The sequence below is a fragment of the Ambystoma mexicanum genome, chromosome 3p, assembly GCF_040938575.1.
Source record: "Ambystoma mexicanum isolate Mex_15411 chromosome 3p, UKY_AmexF1_1, whole genome shotgun sequence".
Lineage (NCBI taxonomy): Eukaryota > Metazoa > Chordata > Amphibia > Caudata > Ambystomatidae > Ambystoma > Ambystoma mexicanum.
The window spans coordinates 762061526-762081550 of NC_090925.1; positions in this window are offsets into that span (position 1 = coordinate 762061526).

Consider the following 20025-nt stretch of genomic DNA (forward strand, 5'->3'; position numbering starts at 1 on the left):
TGAGTTTCAGTGGGAGGACTGATTTTGCAATAGTCTTGCAGTGAAGTGTGGAGGTTTTGGTAACTACTTATGTACAGCTCTTGGCTGGCTGTTTGATTCAGTAGGGTAGCTTGTAGGGTTATTAGGCCTTGTGTTGGCATGTTCAGTGGGCCTTTGGTATTGTGAGTGGGGTTGTTCTGCGCAGTGTGGTGTTTAGCGGGGAGGTTTGCGGTCGCTATAATGGTGGGTGTGTAGGCGGCAGGGAGCTTTGGAAGAGCCACAATTGCCTTTTCTAAGGGGGATAGGTATGAAGGGGGTCCAAAAGAGACTTCCAATGGAAGCAACGGTGTGGGACACGGGACAGGGAAGTGCCATGGGCAACGGATACTAGCAAAACCATTACACAATGAGATAATTGAGCCGGCAGTACAAAGCAGCATGTCAGGCTTACCTTTCGCTTGGAGTGGATGAGGGAGGGCATGGTCAGCGTGTTCCAGTGGCAACAGAGGTGAGTAGCGGAGAGCTGCAGAGAGATCCCAAGGCCTTATGGTATACCCTTTGGGGCCGGCTGAGGGGCTGGCCGGCTACGGTGAGCCCATGTGTTTTCTCTCTGAGGCACCCTATCAGAGGGCTCCTCAGGTCATAGTGAGGCACCGGGGTGCATCATATTTTTGGCAGTGGCCATATTTACAGGGGTGCATCATCCGATTTGTCGGAGGCATCTCCAGGCATCTGGGGGTCCAGGGTCACAGCTGCTGTATGGGATCGCAGCAGAGCTGCAGAGAGCTCCCAAGCCCTTGTGGTACGGCCTTTGGGTGCGGCTGTCGTGTTGGCCAGCTCCGCCATCAGGAAAGCCAATGTGTTTTCTCTTTGAGGCACCCTATCAGAGGGCTCCTCATGTCACAGTAAGGCACGGTGTCATTACTCCTCTTGGCCTCTGGAGACCTGGCTGCACTATTTCACACATGCTTTCTGCATTCTTGATTGTCTACCACTTGGCAGCTACAGATGTTTTTTTCTTTGCTTAATCTAAGAGAAATATGTCTCACATGCTGTTAAGAAACACTCTGCCAGGGTGGGTCAGGCTCCACATTCGCAATCCCTAAAGGTCAACGACACTGTTCATACCAGAACCTTCAGGTTCTCCCCTTTCCGACAACACTCAGATTCATTGACTCCTCGGGTATTCATTACTGCCCGAACCCGTTTCCTGGAACGTGTGCGATTGCCTTGGAAACTAGGATGCTTTTCGTCCTGCCGTGATCACGTGCTACGCAAGACGCGGTCACGTGATATGTGTCTCATAAGCCGGTACAGGAAGAAGCCCAGTGCTTCTAGTTGAGTCGTATTGCCTTGTGAGAAGCTTTTCCTGTTACGTCTCTTGGTTTCCTGACCCCTTGCCTTGTTTTACAGACTTTGCCTCTGTCTCATCCTTCTACTTAACCTGTCACCTGGTCTTTTGATTACGAACCACAGTCTGTCCTATGCTTTTGTACCCTGCTTGCTGAACAGACTTTGTTATCGGATTACCCTCGTCTGCTCGGATTCATCTGCCAGTTGCCGAACACCATTTGCTGCACGGACTTCTTTGGATTTCGTTTGTCTGCTCTTGTTGTCATCATTCATTTTGCTACTGAACCACTGGGAGGTCCATATTTCTACGTCCCGCGGTGGCTCACACTTCGTCATGTAAACACCTTGTTTCAGCGCTAGTCTTCAAAGCCCATTGGTTGTCGGGGCTGCATTGGTGAACTCTATACCTACCCGTGGATTTTCAACACTGTCTTCAAGACTACAAGAACAAATCTCCTGCTTCGCTCTAGTCTGAGGTTCTCCAACAATAGGCGTCCTCGTGCCGTCGGGCCCGGTGCCTTTCTGGGACTAGAGACTAGTCACCTTAGCAACAGGCGTCCTCATGTCATCGGTCTGGTGGCTCTTTGGGGACTAGAGACTGGCCACCTTAGGTTTAAAGGCGTCCGCGTGTCGTCGAGTTGAGTTTCCTTCCTTGGACCAGAGCATAATAGTCCCATCTCTACACAGTGGTAAGCCGTGATTCTTCTTGGATATTCTGCTCTGAATATTCTCTTTTGTTTCCAAATTTCTCATTACCTTTTCATTACACTTGGCAGGGGAAGATCGCTATCGTTCTTTCTACTTATATTCTTTGCCCTACCATTTTATGATTAAGGTCAGTCCATGTGTTGTATAATTGCTATTTACGTTCATGTTCAAACTTTGTGGTGACCTGGTCAATCTCTCTATAGGTTAATCTTCACTTTGCACCTTGTTAATCCATCACGCGAGCCAGAACAACCATCCCTGATGGATTGTCGGCATTCCAAACTTACCCCGACATCCCGCTGATCTCCATCTTCTGGTCAATCTTCTACTTGGTGTGTGTAGTTTGTATCTACGCCCAATTGGCAAATTGTCTTGAGGAATTCCACGGCTACTCGATGAGGTCAAGGCCGTCGGATTCCTAACAAATGCATGGCTTATCCTCTTGACTCCCTTCGTGCCTTACAATTATTCCTTGATGTAACATCCTTGATTGCAGTCCAATAGATATTCTTTATTCCTCACACAAAGCTGTTTTCCAGCGTTTCTTCGCTCTGCAGCTCTGGTCTGTCTCCGAGATAGCTTGATTGGTTTCAACACGAGTCAGGCGTTCATCTGGCAATCATGGCTGCCCTAGTCACATTATATTTTCTTCTGCAGCAAGCTTCTATATGTCTTGTCTACCTTGTGTTTCTGCGTATGTACATTCACTTTATCTCTCCTCACTTATTTCTTTGGTGCACATGATTTCTTCATATTGAATTACATGTTTCTCTTATTACTTCAATTACATATTTATTCTTTAAGTATTTGCATATTGTTTTAGTTCGTGTTTATTTCTTCATGACGTCACTCTGCCCTCGTCTAATTTCAATTACAGCTCCTCAATGTCCAAGGGTGTATGTAGACATCCTTCCACCACATGAGTGCGAGGGTACATTCGATATGGTTGTCTGAATGCATAACGTCGTTCATATCTTTGATGCAGTATTGGGACAATGCCTGGTGTCGCACATAGTGCTCGCTTACTGTTATTCCAGTATGACGGAGGGGAGAGGGCGGGAACTAGTGTTAACATGTACACCTGCTCCTCTACAAACCGACCGAAAAATCACACCTACATACAGCGAACAGTTTAAACCGAACTGAAGCTGCCAACAGCACTTCACAGCTCTTTTGCATTTTTTTCCCATTCACTCCTACCAACTTAGCTTATCCTTTTGCTTTTCAGATCCGCCAGAGCGCCAGGGGACCACTCAGGTGGTTATAGTGTGCGGTAGAAACATCCTTTAACATAACATAACATATGTTCATTCATAATCCCGGCACATGGTTACATTTCATTCTGTGGTACCACTCATACCATCATGTAAGCCTGCACATAGGCAACTCTACTGCTGCAGGAGTTGCATAGAGGCTCCTTGGTGATTTTTGTTGTGATCACGTGTTTAAATGGGGCCCAAATGCAGTGTGTAGCCCTACAATTGTATGCGCAATACCCCTAGTCCTTTTTTCCTTTTTCACGCATTTGATGTGTAGTATGTGTGTGTGTACAGAGGAAGAGAGCAAACACCACCCAAGTTCTGATGAGTAGAATTGGTTAATGCAGCTGAAAAACACAAATGCAGCTGAGAAACACAAACGCAGCTAAGAAACACAAACACAGCTAAGAAACATGTACCACCGCTTGACGCAGTGGCTACCTTTGGAAGTGCGCCTCTAGTTCAGAGCCACTGAGCACTTTATTCTGGCGTTGCAAATGAGTTCAAAGGGGCGTTTCTTTTGCTCCAGAAAGTTGCCTTTAAAGTGTGATTGAATTATGAACTCCCCATCTGGCTCTGTGATGGGATGGTTTTACCAGGGCATGTGATTGTCGTGTGGTTTGTGTTGGGATAGTTTGGCTGGTGATCTAATGTTCCTGGCTAATGGGATTGGCCTTCTACTGGGCTAGCTGCTGATGTGCTAGTCCTGCCTAAGAAGGTGGTAGTCACATGGTGACCTTGTCTGGTGATGTTGTGACGCTCCTGCTAGTGATGTGAGAAATACGGCTTGTCACGTGAAGGTGTTGGCTGGTGATGCCATGATCTTGACTAGTGATGCCACAGACTGCTGATGCCACAGTCCTGGCAAGTGATAGCCCTAGCTTAGATCCAACAGTCCAGATTAGCTGGTGATGTGATGCCCTGATGAGCAGTGTGCTGGATATGTGTGGTGAAACAATAGCCCAAGCTAGTGATGTGATGCGTGGCTGCTGCTGTAATGAGGTGATTCAGGTTGGTGGTTTACCGGCAATGATTGGTGCTGTGCTTCACCTGGATGGCTAGTGATGTGATAATCTTGGCTTTTGATGTCATAATCAGGGTTGTTGATAGGAGGGACTTGGCTGGTGATGTGAAATTTCAACTGGTAATGGAATGACGTGCTAGTCCTGGTTCCTGATATGGTAGACCCGCCTAGTGATGTGATGGTGGTTGGTGATGGATTATCCCAGATTGGTGATGTGATTGTCCTGCCAGCTGATGTGGTAGTCTTAAAGAGTAATGTGGTGATACTGCAAGGTGAAGTGGTGAATTGGTCTGGTGATGTGATGGTCTTAGCTATTGATAGGATGGTCGCAGTGTGTTATGGGATTGCCCCTGCTGTTGATATCCTTGCATTTTACATGATATTAATTGGTGTTGTGGTGATGCTGGGTGGTGCTTGGTAAGGTGATATGATGTCCAACTGATTGGTCATGTAAAGGACCCACCTAGCAATGAGATTTACCGGGTGAGGATATACAGTTTGCTGGTGATATGATAGTCCTAGTTGGTGATATCCTGGTCCTGGCTGATAACAGTTTAGTCTTGGCCAGTGATGTTTTAGTTCTGGCCAGTTATGTGATGGTCTTATCTGTTGATGTGATCTTTCTGTCTGATGAAATGATGACACTGGCTAAAGATGTGTTGGCAGTGGATGGTGATATAATACTCCAGTGTCATGCTATGATGGCCCTATCTTGTGAACTGATGTTTTTTGCTGGTGATGTTATGATCTTGGCGTGTTATATGATGGTCCTGGCTGGTGGTGTGATGGTTTTGCACAGATGCGTGTTGCTGACACAGTGGTCCAATTTGGTGATGCAATATCCATGGTGATTAGCTGGTTGTGTAGGGTGAAGAAATTGTTCTGGCTAGTGATTGGTTGATTGAAGCTTGTGATGTGATAACCCTTGCTGGTAATAAAATGGTCCTGAATGGTGATGTAATGCTCCCGGCTGGCCTTACATTGGTCCATGTAATGTAATGGTGCGTGTTGCTGATACAATGGTTTTGACTGGTGGCGCAATGGCCTTGACTGGTGATTAGATGATGGTCCTGGCTGGTGATGTTGTGCCCCTGCAGTACTCTTGTATGGGTGTAGAGAAAAAAGAACGACCGGTGGGGGGTGTCTGTACTTCTGCTCTCTATATGGTAGAGGAGAGGCACAGAGGACCCCAGCCAAGATTCTCTAATACGGTAGCAATGGACGAGCAATCAAGGCCTAGCTTCTCAGGAGGTGATGCGGGCTGGTTCTTAAGTACAGTGTATTCCCCAAGCCCCCACAAAGGAATGTCCACACACTGTATTGGTTAGAACACCGTCTTTATATAATCAATGTTCAAGGTTATGTACACTTATCATAATAACTCACTTTGTACTCAGGAAAATCAACAATGGCAAATATATACAATTCTAAAGTGGTACCACCCTTTGTATTAGATCTTATTAAAGTGCATCAACAATACTGTAACAATGTCACACAGATCAATAGAGTGAAACCAGCAATAGAGAGAGGAGAGAGAATAAGATGGTTGAGCAATAGGCAGAATACTGGCCCCTACCACTAGGCACAGTTCTGTGTGGAGATCCCCCCACCTGGGCAACCTGTAAAATAAAGATATAGCACAAGCCCAGTCCATATATTGTTCTGCAAGTCTTATTCCCTCCTATAATGTTTTTACCCCCCCAATGTACCTGGTGGAGTCGAGTTCTTTGAAGAGGCGTCGACAGATCCTTCTTGAGCGACCCCCTTTCAAGCGGGAGTCACGGATCGTCGAGAGGCGTCGAGAAGCGTCGAGGAACTCGGTGTTCGGCGACGGGGAATCGACGGCCCTTCTTGAATGCCTTCCCTTTCAAGCGGGAGACACGGGGCGTCGAACGTCCGTCGACAAACAGGGTAGAACGGCGTCGATGAGGCGGCAGCTTCGTCCGAGCGGTGCTCGTCGGCGTCGGAGCGTCGGCGTCCTGCAAGGCAGAGGCGTGCGGGGCACCTCGGTGACAATAGCTCTGGACCGCAAAAATTGTGGAGACGGAGGCCCAGCAAGGGCGTCGAGTCGTTCGAGTCTTTGTGGTCTTCGGGTGGCGGGAAACCCACCGGCAGGTTTCTCCTCGGCGCGTTGGTCGTCCTCGACTTTCTCCGGCAGGATAAAGCGGTCGACGGTGCGGACGAGGAAGTCCTTCGATTCGAATGTTCTTAGGCAAAGGAGCGGACGGCTCCGGTCGTCGGCGGCACGGCGTCAAGTGGTTCCCACGGCTGGGCAACACAACTTCGACGGGCCTCCAGCGGTTACACCAACCTGTGATCCCTGGTGGACGGCAATGGACTTCGACAGCGTCGATGTCCGGCTGCTTCACTTCGATCTCCTCTGCGATCCCGTCTCGGGTCGGCAGCCTTTCGAGGGTCTGTCTTCCAGGGCGCTTCGGCGAAGGTGGAGCGGTGCTTGATGGTCCCTCGGAGCACGGGAAGAGGGCGCCTTACCAGGTCCTCTCTCGGATCAGTCTTCGACGATTTCGGAAGCCTCCGGATCGGTCGAAGCAAATGCCACAGCAAGTCTTCTTCCAGCTGGACGTCGAGGATCAGCAGTTCCAGTTACTTTTAGAGTGGAGACTCAGCTCCAGAACGCTTCTGAACGCTTCTGAACGTTCCCTGAACCACTTGAACAGTGGTGAGAGGTCCCCAGATATACTATTCTATCTCTCATCCACACTGCTGGCACACACTCATCAGCCAATCATACAGAAGGGCATTCATGCAGTCAGTCAGCCAATCAGGCACACAGTGCATTCAGGCCACACTCCTCCCTTTCAGACACTCACAACAAGGAATGTGGATTGGGACAAGTACCCAGCCATTCAACACTACACACTGCATTCAGGCCAGTTTCGGGCAGGGCTGTCTCAGTCTTTGTCTCTCATGCCAGAAACCAGACAACCACAACAAGGAGTGTATATTGGTCACACACTCCATTCACCCAGGTCCCACCCACAGGAGGTACCCACAACATACAGTCACTGGGAAGGCTCCAGTCAGTCTAGCTGGGCCTTCACAACAACACCATATATGGAACTTCCACCCAACAGCCAGTCAGGGGGAAGGGACAGAGTCAGGGCTTCCCAGGACTTTGGGAAAACAAGGTAACAGGCAATAGAAAGCAAGAGGCCACAGGGGCCATCTTGTTTCCTATCAGGAATCAACTGATCCCAATGGCAGGGCCTGGGTATCCCAAAATGGAGGACACCCAGAGCACCTGTCAAATTCAGCATGGAGCTGCCACCAGCCCATACCCTGCTCTGTGGGCCACCCACAGGTGCCCAAAAACATACACTAGGGGCACAGGGTTGTACCCCCACCCATGGATGCCATAAGGGTATCCCATGGGTCTGTTCACCAAACCAAAAGAGAGAGCTGCACTGCCAGGAGTCCCACATGGACTCCTGGGCAGAGAACATGACAGAACACACGATAAAAAGCAGTAAAGGACAAGGATTCAGAGGCCCTGTCCCTCTGATGCATTTCCAGCATCACAGTCGCCCCCCCCAGACTGAGGTGGAGGGTGTCTAATCTCCCACGGGATAGACACCCTCATCCAGACGGTCAACATACCTTCTGGAAAGGCCATCTGCATTATCGTGACTCCTCCCTGGTCTGTGCTCTATGGTGAAGTCTAGCCCTTGCAGGCTAATGGACCACCTGAGCAATTTCGGATTCTCACCCTTCATTTGCATAAGCCACTTCAGGGGCTTATGATCTGTTTGGACCTTGAAGGTAGACCCCGTAAGGTAGGGCCTAAAACGCCTAAGGCTCCAAACTATGCTAAAACACTCCTTTTCAACAGTAGCCCACCTAAGTTCTCTACCCTTGAGTTGTCTACTGATGAATATGATAGGATGTTCTCTCCCTTTGTCATCTAACTGGGACAAGACAGCTCCAATTCCGGTGTCGCAGGCATCCGTCTGGACGATAAAGGGTCGGCTGTAGTCAGGCGCACACAACACAGGTGCCCTACACAGACTTTCTTTCAAGCCATCAAAGGCCCTCTGACAGTCTTCGGTCCAATTAACCTTCCTAGGCTGTTTGGGTGAAGTTAGAGCTGTCAGGGGTGCAGCTATGGTCCCATAGTCTGCCATGAAATTGCGATAGTACCCAGTGAGGCCCAAAAAGGCTCTCACCTGGGTTTGAGTAGTGGGAGTCTCGCAGTTCTGTACATCCTGTACTTTACTGGAGAGAGGTTGGATTTGACCCCCTCCTACCTCATGACCAAGATAGGTAACTTTCCCCTGAGCTATCTGGCACTTGGTGGCCTTGATAGTGATGTTAGCCCTTTTCAAGGCCTGCAACACCTTATCCAGATGTGTCAAATGCTCTTCCCAGGTGGAACTGTAGACGGCAATGTCGTCTAAGTAAGCCACACAAAAGGCTTCCAGCCCACTGAGCGCATGGTTGACCAATCTCTGGAAGGTGGCAGGGGCATTCTTCAACCCAAAAGGCATGACCCTAAACTGGTAGAGTCCCTCAGGTGTTGAGAAGGCCGTCTTTTCCTTGGCATGGTCCGTCAGAGCTATTTGCCAATAGCCTGAGGTAAGGTCAAAGGTGCTCACAAATTTGGCAGCACCTATGGTGTCCACGAGCTCATCAGCCCTGGGCAATGGGTGCGCGTCAGTTTTGGTGATGGCATTGACTCCTCGGTAGTCCACACAGAACCTCCAATCCTTGGTACCCGCCTGGGAACTTGCCTTGGGGACAAGGACCACTGGACTGGACCAGGGACTGGTTGAGGGTTCAATAACACCCAGATCCAACATCTTGGCGACCTCAGCCTGGATGTGGTTCTTGACGGTATCTGACATACGGTAGCACCTGCTTTTGACAGGCACACTGTCGCCAGTGTCAATTTCATGCCTACACCACGGTGTAAGGCCTGGCGTCAGTGAAAACAAAGAGGCATACTGTTGGAGTAAAGCCCTGCAGGCCCTCTGTTGCTCTGTTGTCAAATCCGGAGAGAGATGTACTCCCTCCACTGAGCCATCCTGAGGGTTGCTATGCAGCAAATCAGGAAGGGGCTCACTCTCATCCTCTTCTTGCCCTGAAGATAGCAAGAGACATGAGACCTCTGCTCGCCGGTGGAAAGGCTTGAGCCTGTTGACATGGAATATCTGAGGGGCTACCCCAGAGGCTCCCATGTCAACCAGATAATTGACTTCGCCCATCTTGGAGATGATCCTGAGGGGTCCAGTCCACTTGTCTGCCAAAGCTCGAGGCTTGGTAGGCTCCATCACAAGGATTTCCTGTCCCGGAGTCCAATCCACTTGCGAGGCTTTAAGGTCATGCCAGTACTTATTCAATTCCTGGCTGGCCTTGAGATTTGCTGTTGCCTGACCCATCATCTGTGTCATCCTCCGTCTGAGGCCTAACACATAGTCCCCCACTTGCTTGGCGGGACCTGGAGGGGTGGCTTCCAAGCCTTCTCGGATCAAGGCGAGGGGCCCCCTCACGGGATGTCCAAAGAGTAACTCAAAGGGGCTGAAACGAACACCCTCTTGAGGTACCTCTCTGTAAGCAAACAGCAGGCATGGCAGGAGGAGATCCCATTTCCTCCTTAGGGGTTCTTCCAAAGCCCCTAGCATGCCCTTGAGAGTTTTATTAAATCTCTCGACCAGACCATTGGTCTGGGGGTGGTAAGAGGTGGAGAACTTGTAGGTTACCCCGCACTCTTTCCACATGGTTTTCATGTAACTAGACATGAAGTTGGATCCTCTGTCAGAGACAACCTCCTTGGGGAATCCAACACGGGTGAAAATGCCCAGGAGAGCCCTGGCAACCACCTTGGCAGTAACAGTCCGAAGGGGTATTGCCTCAGGGTACCTGGTGGCATGATCTACCAAGACCAGGATGAACCGATGTCCACCTGAAGTGGGAGGGTCAAGGGGACCGACGATGTCGATGCCAACCCTCTCAAATGGTGTGCCAACCACTGGCAATGGCTGCAGTGGGGCAATGACACTACCTCCAGTCTTGCCAGACAACTGACAAGTTGGGCAGGTCCTGCAGTGGGACTCCACCTCTACTCCCATCCGTGGCCAGTAGAAATGGGCAGAGAGCCTCTGCTTAGTCTTCTTGGTCCCAAGATGACCAGCCAAGGGCACCTCATGCGCCAACTGCAGTAGGAAGGGCCTGTAAACCTGGGGTACCACCAACCTCTTGAGGGCACCAGGTTCAGGCTTAGTGGGCTCACTAACAAGGAGCTCACCCTCCCAATAAATTCGGAATGTCCTAGGCACTTCTCCTTGTGCCTGGGACAGGGCCTGTTTCCTCAGTCCCTCGAGAGAGTGGCACTCTCTCTGTCCCTTACAGAAGTCTGCCCGGGAGGGTCCCCCTTCAGCTAACAAGCATTGAAGGTCGGGATGATCCTCCGGGTTGAGAACCTCTCCCACAGGAGAGTCTTCTGTCTCTTCTCCCACAGGAGTTGAGTTTGGATTTTCCACTGGACCCAGCCCGTCCGGAGCATGGATCCCAATGGGTGCTGTCGGAACAGCAGGAAGAGAAGGTGTTCCCTCCACAGAGGTGGCCTTCTTGGTCTTCCTTCTTCTTGCCTTAGGCCTCGCCTTTGGCTCGGGTACCTGACTCACAGCCAGACCCGGTGTCACCTGTGACCTAGTGACTGCAGCAGCAGTCATGGGAAGACCATCCGAGATCAACCCCAACTCTACTAGATCATTTCCTAACAGAATGTTAGCAGGGATATTGTCCTGAACCAGGACAGGAAGCTTTGTTGTCTTGTCTCCAATCATGAGTGTGACTAAGGCTACAGGTGATAATTTGGGAGGCCCACCAGCTAACCTGGTGGTTTGCAGAGGAGCACCTACATAGTCCTCTGGCTTGAGCAGGGTCCTGTCCACCACTGTCATGCTTGCCCCAGTGTCTCTCAAACCAGTAGAAGGCTGGCCATTCAAAAGGACACTTCTCAAAAACCTACGGGTGTTCTGTGGGATAGTCGCCAGTACTTCTGCATACTGGTCCCAGGCCCCAAGGGACACTAAGGAAATCTCTACCGGAGCACCAAAGGTGATCCCGGTAGAGGAGGGGAGGACAGTGGCCTCCACCTCAGATACGGGGTAAGGGTAGGTCAGGCTGACAGCCTGTACTCCGAGTGTCTTACCTTTACACTAGGAGTCACCCCTTTTGTGATCCAGAGCCCCACAGTCCCAACAAGCGCCAGGAGTGCGGGTACGGTACTGGAACCACGGGGAGCCTGCTTTGCAGCAGGTGGACCACTACTCTTATTCCCACCCACAGATGACTTATCCCCACTAGATTTTTGGGTCTTGGGAGAGGAAGGTTTAGGTTTACCCGACTGTGACTGCTTGTGGGACTCCTCAGCTTTCTGAGAGGCCCCCTTTTCTTTGTCCTTGTCCTTCCCACTGGAGTCCTTAGGGGACACCCGGTGGGAGACCCACTTGTCAGCCAACCTAGCCAGCTTAAAGGGGTCCAAAATGTTCTGGTCAGCCACATACTGATGCAGCTCTGGTGAACAGGCTTCAGAAAAATGCTCACAAAACAAGAGGTGGGACAATTCAACAAAAGTCTTAACCTTGTATCCATCTATCCACCCCATCATGTTCATGTGCGCAGCACTCACCCAGTCAACCCAAGACACATTCTCTCTTTTCTTAAAATCCCTGAACCTTCTAAGGTATTGGGTAGGTGTCTTGCCAAACTTGGCAATCAAAGCAGACTTCATACACTCATACTGACCCCTTTCTTCCACACTCAGCTTCAGAATACAGTCATATCCAGTTTGAGGCACTCTGCTTAACAAACACTTAGCCCAATCTCTTTTATCAACATCATGAATTGCACAAGCCATTTCAAACGCTTCAATCCATTGGAGGATATCTGAACCCTCCACAAACACACCAACCAAATCTTTCATAAACTTGGTGGCTGGGGACCTGACACTCTCACTGGTTTTAACTGAAGTCTCCACTCTAGCTCTCTCTAGCTGGATTCACTGACATTCATTGTCCTGGCTCTTGAGTTCAAGGTCCTTATTTCTGAGCTCCACTTGTTGAGCCAACTCCTCTTTCTTAAGTTCAGCATCTATTTCCAACTTGCGGTATTCAAAGGCCAATTTCATCCTTAATAACTCAAGCTCCAAGGAATTGCTGGGGTTTGGAACAGAGGCAGCAGGAATGGCGGCATTCCCAGAAACAGATTCAGCAGAAACCCCAGGGGCAGAGTCCTCATTGGTTGCATTCCCCCCCTCATCAAGAGTTTCACCATCAGTCCGGTAGTCCACCAGGGCAGCTATCAGCTCAGCCCTAGACTTATCCACAAAGTCTAACTCCCTGGCTTCACAAGCACTCTGGAGAGCCTCCAAGCTCATCCGAGTCAGTTTGCCATTTGCAATAGACTCCATTGTTTGTAATGCAGTTATCTTGTACACAACTAAACCTTAATTTAATAAAGTGCGGATATCCTTTGTAAGTGGCACGGTTATACACTGATTCTTAAAACCATAAGCATCCCACCGCTGCCACCAGTGTAGAGAAAAAAAGAACGACCGGTGGGGGGTGTCTGTACTTCTGCTCTCTATATGGTAGAGGAGAGGCACAGAGGACCCCAGCCAAGATTCTCTAATACGGTAGCAATGGACGAGCAATCAAGGCCTAGCTTCTCAGGAGGTGATGCGGGCTGGTACTTAAGTACAGTGTATTCCCCAAGCCCCCACAAAGGAATGTCCACACACTGTATTGGTTAGAACACCGTCTTTATATAATCAATGTTCAAGGTTATGTACACTTATCTTAATAACTCACTTTGTACTCAGGAAAATCAACAATGGCAAATATATACAATTCTAAAGTGGTACCACCCTTTGTATTAGATCTTATTAAAGTGCATCAACAATACTGTAACAATGTCACACAGATCAATAGAGTGAAACCAGCAATAGAGAGAGGAGAGAGAATAGGATGGTTGAGCAATAGGCAGAATACTGGCCCCTACCACTAGGCACAGTTCTGTGTGGAGATCCCCCCACCTGGGCAACCTGTAAAATAAAGATATAGCACAAGCCCAGTCCATATATTGTTCTGCAAGTCTTATTCCCTCCTATAATGTTTTTACCCCCCAATGTACCTGGTGGAGTCGAGTTCTTCGAAGAGGCGTCGACAGATCCTTCTTGAGCGACCCCCTTTCAAGCGGGAGTCACGGATCGTCAAGAGGCGTCGAGAAGCGTCGAGGAACTCGGTGTTCGGCGATGGGGAATCGACGGCCCTTCTTGAATGCCTTCCCTTTCAAGCGGGAGACACGGGGCGTCGAACGTCCGTCGACAAACAGGGTAGAACGGCGTCGGAGCGTCGGCGTCCTGCAAGGCAGAGGCGTGCGGGGCACCTCGGTGGCAATATTTCTGGACCGCAAAGATTGTGGAGACGGAGGCCCAGCAAGGGCGTCGAGTCGTTCGAGTCTTTGTGGTCTTCGGATGGCGGGAAACCCACCGGCAGGTTTCTCCTCGGCGCGTTGGTCGTCCTCGACTTTCTCCGGCAGGATAAAGCGGTCGACGGTGCGGACGAGGAAGTCCTTCGATTCAAATGTTCTTAGGCAAAGGAGCGGACGGCTCCAGTCGTCGGCGGCACGGCGTCAAGTGGTTCCCACGGCTGGGCAACACAACTTCGACGGGCCTCCAGCGGTTACACCAACCTGCGAACCCTGGTGGACGGCAACGGACTTCGACGGCGTCGATGTCCGGGTGCTTCACTTCGATCTCCTCGGCGATCCCGTCTCGGGTCGGCAGCCTTTCGAGGGTCTGTCTTCCAGGGCGCTTCGGCGAAGGTGGAGCGGTGCTCGATGGTCCCTCGGAGCACGGGAAGAGGGCGCCTTACCAGGTCCGATTTCGGCAGCCTTCGGATCGGTCGAAGCAAATGCCACAGCAAGTCTTCTTCTTCCAGCTGGACGTCGAGGATCAGCAGTTCCAGTTACTCTGAGAGTGGAGACTCAGCTCCAGAACGCTTCTGAACACTTCTGAACGTTCCCTGAACCCCTTGAACAGTGGTGAGAGGTCCCCAGATATACTATTCTGTCTCTCATCCACACTGCTGGCACACACTCAGCAGCCAATCATACAGAAGGGCATTCATGCAGTCAGTCAGCAAATCAGGCACACAGTGCATTCAGGCCACACTCCTCCCTTTCAGACACTCACAACAAGGAATGTGGATTGGGACAAGTACCTAGCCATGCAACACTATACGCTGCATTCAGGCCAGTTTCGGGCAGGGCTGTCTCAGTCTCAGTCTTTGTCTCTCATGCCAGAAACCAGACAACCACAACAAGGAGTGTATATTGGTCACACACTCCATTCACCCAGGTCCCACCCACAGGAGGTACCCACAACATACAGTCACTGGGAAGGCTCCAGTCAGTCTAGCTGGGCCTTCACAACAACACCATATATGGAACTTCCACCCAACAGCCAGTCAGGGGGAAGGGACAGAGTCAGGGCTTCCCAGGACTTTGGGAAAACAAGGTAACAGGCAATAGAAAGCAAGAGGCCACAGGGGCCATCTTGTTTCCTATCAGGAATGAACTGATCCCAATGGCAGGGCCTAGGTATCCCAAAATGGAGGACACCCAGAGCACCTGTCAAATTCAGCATGGAGCTGCCACCAACCCATACCCTGCTCTGTGGGCCACCCACAGGTGCCCAAAAACATACACTAGCGGCACAGGGTTGTACCGCCACCCATGGGTGCCATAAGGGTATCCCAAGGGTCTGTTCACCAAACCAAAAGAGAGAGCTGCACTGCCAGGAGTCCCACATGGACTCCTGGGCAGAAAACATGACAGAACACACGATAAAAAGCAGTAAAGGACAAGGATTCAGAGGCCCTGTCCCTCTGATGCATTTCCAGCATCACAATGGGTCTTTAGACTTCTGTGTGGCATATGTTCAGTCAGTTCCTAGAGGCAGGGTGATTTATTTTTTTTTCCTTTCATGCTTTCCTCTTCCCCAAGCTCTCTAGCAGGGCTAGCGGAAGGCACGGGCCACCTGTGCAGCTGCCTAGGGAACAGCTCTACAGGGGCCTTTGCAGCCCCTACTCACCTCAAGAGTGGGATTAGAAGGCTGATGGATCCTGGAAAACCACTCCCGCAGCACCTGGCATTCAGTGTATTGTAGCCATGAATGCAAATAGGTAACTAACTCTGTCATTTGTCAGCACAACAAATATATCCACACTGCCCCCACTCCCCCTATCATGGACTGATCATTCAGCAATCTTCTTCTCTGTACCGCTGACCACCGCGGCCCATGTCCAAGGCCACTCACAACCACCACCAACCCCCACACATCTCACTCTGCTATGGAATAAAGTTGTTATCACCCCAGATATAACCAACTCCCTCCTCACCTCTCTCCCTACAATCTGCCTCCAGGAAGGACCACCCCATAAAAATCTTCAACCTCTGGCTCTCACATGCCCTTACACCCCTCACCCCAACAAAACAGACCTCTCAGAGACCACGACCCACACCCAGGTGGTTCACCACCAATCTCGAATCACTAAACATCTACAAGCACTGTCTGGTATGCAGTGGCGTCGCCAAGAATCAAATTTAGGAGCGGCACAGAGGGGGCCAAAGACAAAAGTAGGGGGGGCATAGACAAATGTAGGGGGAGAACATGGTCACTGCTCGTCTTAGGTAGGGGGGCACAAGGGGGCACAGGGTTTCACAGGAGGGTCCCTGCCCCCCCCCAGACTCCTCCTAGCGACGCCACTGCTGGTATGGACCTGGAGAACCATCCCTACAGCCCAGAACAAGACCGCCCTAGCAAGACTAACCAGAGCATACAGACTAGAAATCAGAAAACCCAAGACAGCATTCGATGGGGACAGAATCTTAAACTCTTGCAACCCAAGCAAGGAGCTGCATGGAATAATTTCAAAATTCAACTCCCCATCTTGCTCTAACCCACCCCCACCCATCCCCCAATCCCTATGAGACACTTTATCAGAACACTTCCACAATATCGCTTTCGACAGACTCTTGTCCCCGCTCCCTACCCACCCACAGCCCGACCCTTATCAAACCCCCCCTTTGATACAAACCTTCACCTCTTTCTCTCCCATCTCACACCAGGAGTTCCGCTCGCTCCTAGCACAAAGCTGCCCATCAGACTCCCCTGAGGGACTCTGCCTACCCACCGTCCTCAAAAACATCCTAGCCTCAACCTGTGTAGTCAGTATTGCACGCTCAATCCTCAACCACTCCCTAATATCAAGAACCTTTCCGGAAGCCCTAAAAACCTCCTACATCAAACCCCTCCTCAAAAAACCAACACTTACCCACCCCTCCTCCAGAACTAGCGGCCAATCTCCAACACCCGCTTCATGGCCAAACTCATGGGCCACACAGCATACACAAAGCTTGGCCTTTTCACTGAAGCCAACAACCTCCTGGACCCTGTGCAATCTGGCTTCAGAATGCTCAGAGGAACAGAATCCTCTCTACTCTCTGTCTCGGATGACCTAAAAAGAACAGCTGATGCAGAAGGCTGTACTGTACTCATCCTTCTTGACCTCTCGGCCGCCTTCAATACCATTGATCACACTATCCTCCTAGACAGGCTACACTCATTAAGAATCAAAGACACAACCCTCACCTGGATCTCTGGGCCTCTTTATGAGTCCGGCGGTAGCCGTGCTGGAAAAACGAGCAGGCAGCCGCCGGACCCGTATTACCATTCCGCCTCCGTGATTGCCGGAATCACCGGGGCATTACAACCCCGGTGGCCCGATAATTCCAGAGGCGGAATTCTGTAAATCCCCATTCCCACAGAGCCAGTGTTTCCTTGTCCGCCTGCAGGCGGGTGGTGTTAAACCCGCCAGGTCAGATCTGGCGGGAGTGACACCTCCCGCCTGCAGGACTCTGAATTAGCCAGTCCAGAAACAACGGTGGTGGTGGTTTTACCACCACCGTTCTTTCCGGACCCGCAGGGTCGTAATGAGGCCCCCTGTTTTCATCTCTAATCGCTCACAAATCAAGCTCCTCCATCCGTTCACCTGCACCTCAGATCCAGTAACAAAAGGGGTGCATCCCTATCTCCCCTGCTCTTCAACATCTATCTAAACCCTTTGCCTGCACGCATCCGCTCCCACAACCTTACCTGTTACAACTACGCAGACAACACCCAAATCATCCTTAAAATCCCCAAATCACCAGGCTCCAAGCATCCAGATCTGTCATCATGCCTGTCGGATGTTGACTACTGTATGACGACAAACCACCTCATCCTCAATCCTGCGAAAACTGAAATCCTAGTCTGTGGGAAAACCACGCTCCTCCCCCAACCTATTCCCTGGCCGCAATACCTAAGCCCCCCACCGGCAACGTCCACCTCGGTGAAAAACCCTGGATGCACACTGTACATATCCCTCTCCCAAACAACTCTGTATGTAGAACCTGTTTTTTTCCATCTACGCATCTTCGGGCGTATTTTCCCTTACCTCACCTACCCTCACTGTTTTTCCGCCATCATCTCCATCATCCTCTCCCGCTTAGACTATGCAAATTGCCTTTACCTAGGTGCACCAGCGTTTCAGCTAAGGAAACTGCAAAGAATCCAAAACGCTTCTACCCGCCTGCTCATTACCCTTCCACCCAGAGAACACATCAGCCCCACTAAGAGTCCTCCATTGGCTTCCTATTGGTGGATGCACTACCTTTAAAGCCATATGCATCACCCACCGGGCCATCCACAACACCGGTCTGGAACGCCTTCAAGACAAAATCACTTGCTACCAGCCCTCAAGGACTGTCAGATCTTGCACAGCATCTTTCCTAGAGGTACCACATTACAACTCCTCCAAACTGGGCAGATCCTATTTCTCCGTCCAAGCGCTGATCAGCTGGAACTCCCTACCCCTGCACATTCCAATATTGACTATCAGCTGGAATTCAGAAAGGCCCTCAACACCTGGCTTTTCCCTTCTGTTGATACCGTCCCCCACACTACGCTCTCGATAGGCGCACAGAAACGTTGACCCAAACACAACACTCCTATCCACCAATACCCCACGGATGCCGGTAGCTTTCGCAGAGGTACACCGTAACAAACTATCATCCTCCCCTCATCCCACCCTCCCCTTCCTTCCGGTCTCCTCTCCCACTTCTTAGACTTTCATTGCAGGGAGACCACGAATAGCGAGAACATCCAATCGCATTGGACCAAGAAAAAGAACACTGCAGTCAAACTCATCCAAGCATACGGCACTTACACCTCACACCACGTCTGTGGACACAGGCCACAGGCACGGTCACCAATCCATGCACCCTAAACTGCAGCTATGGCTATGCTATCCGGTCTAGAAGTACACATATCCGTGCACATTGACACTCCTGATGTATCTCAACACCTCTTCCATTAGTATACAGCGACAACCAACAAAATAAAATGTCGGTCTAGCTGGGCCCACATATTCAGCACTAGCACTCTATCCTAAACCACCAACAGCGCCCACCCACATGCCTGACCTCCGGGCTGCTTACTGGAGCTTAGCCAACCCACCTAAGTCCGAGCCTGGCAAAAATGCATCTTTTAATTTAAACTCTTAGAACCTCCCACGCATGGACTGCCGTCGCCGAGGGCGTTCCAACCACGAAGCGCACTGAGGCCATACAAATGGGGAAAGGGCGCTACATAAATACATTACAATGCAATATAATGTCAGCAAGTCTCTATGAATTGGCGTTATTGTGTGCATGATAGGAGTTGATGGATGTTTTTGGCATCTGAAAGCATCCGCACAGCTCCAGTCGGCTGCCGAAGGCCCTCTTTTCTCCAAACAATTAAACCGTCTCAAAAAACCTTCTTGCTCCCTTTTTAAATTAATTATCTGTTTTTCTTTGCCTTCTGTTACTTTTATTAATCAATACAGAATGGGGAATATAAGGTTTTGCTTAACATATTTCTATAAGGGTTCAAATGTTTTGTCGGGCTGCTTTATTATACATTTGTCCAACCATAGCTAAAAAGATACATGGCAGGGACGGGCCTAAATTGCTGCCTGGGCTCAAATCCCGGCTTCACCACTAAAGGGTGTGACTTTGGGCAAATCATTTCTCTTGCTGCACCTGATCTGCCAGACACATGTCTGTATCAGCTTATAGTGCACCGTTTTTGAAAAGGCTACAATGTGAGTTTCATTAGACGGTAGTATTGCTCTATTATTATTCATTAATAATAATATTGATAATAATAGGGATCATTCATAAGCAGATCACAGAGTTATTTGTAATATAAGTACCCACCATGGAAGACTGCTGGGGAGGTCGTTTTCTGCAATGTCACTCCTAACCAGGTCAATAGGAATGCTAATTAATTAGGCCCCTCACACATTCGCACTCCACGCTTCCCCACCTTCACCTGTCCATCCCCGACCCCAGCTCTCTTTTTTACTCTCCCCCTTAGCCTTTTGGTTCCTTCCCTTCCTGCTCTCCCTTTACTACCTTTCAATTCGCCCCTCGCTCCCCCTCCCCTCCCTGCCTCTCTCATGTAATTCCTTGGCACCCCCTCCCCCCCCTGGCTTCCCGGTCCCTCCTTCCTTCTCACCCCATTCCTCCACCCGGCCTCACTCCTCCACGGGGCCGGCGGCTTCCCCCTCCCATCCGCAGAACAAAGGGAAAAGT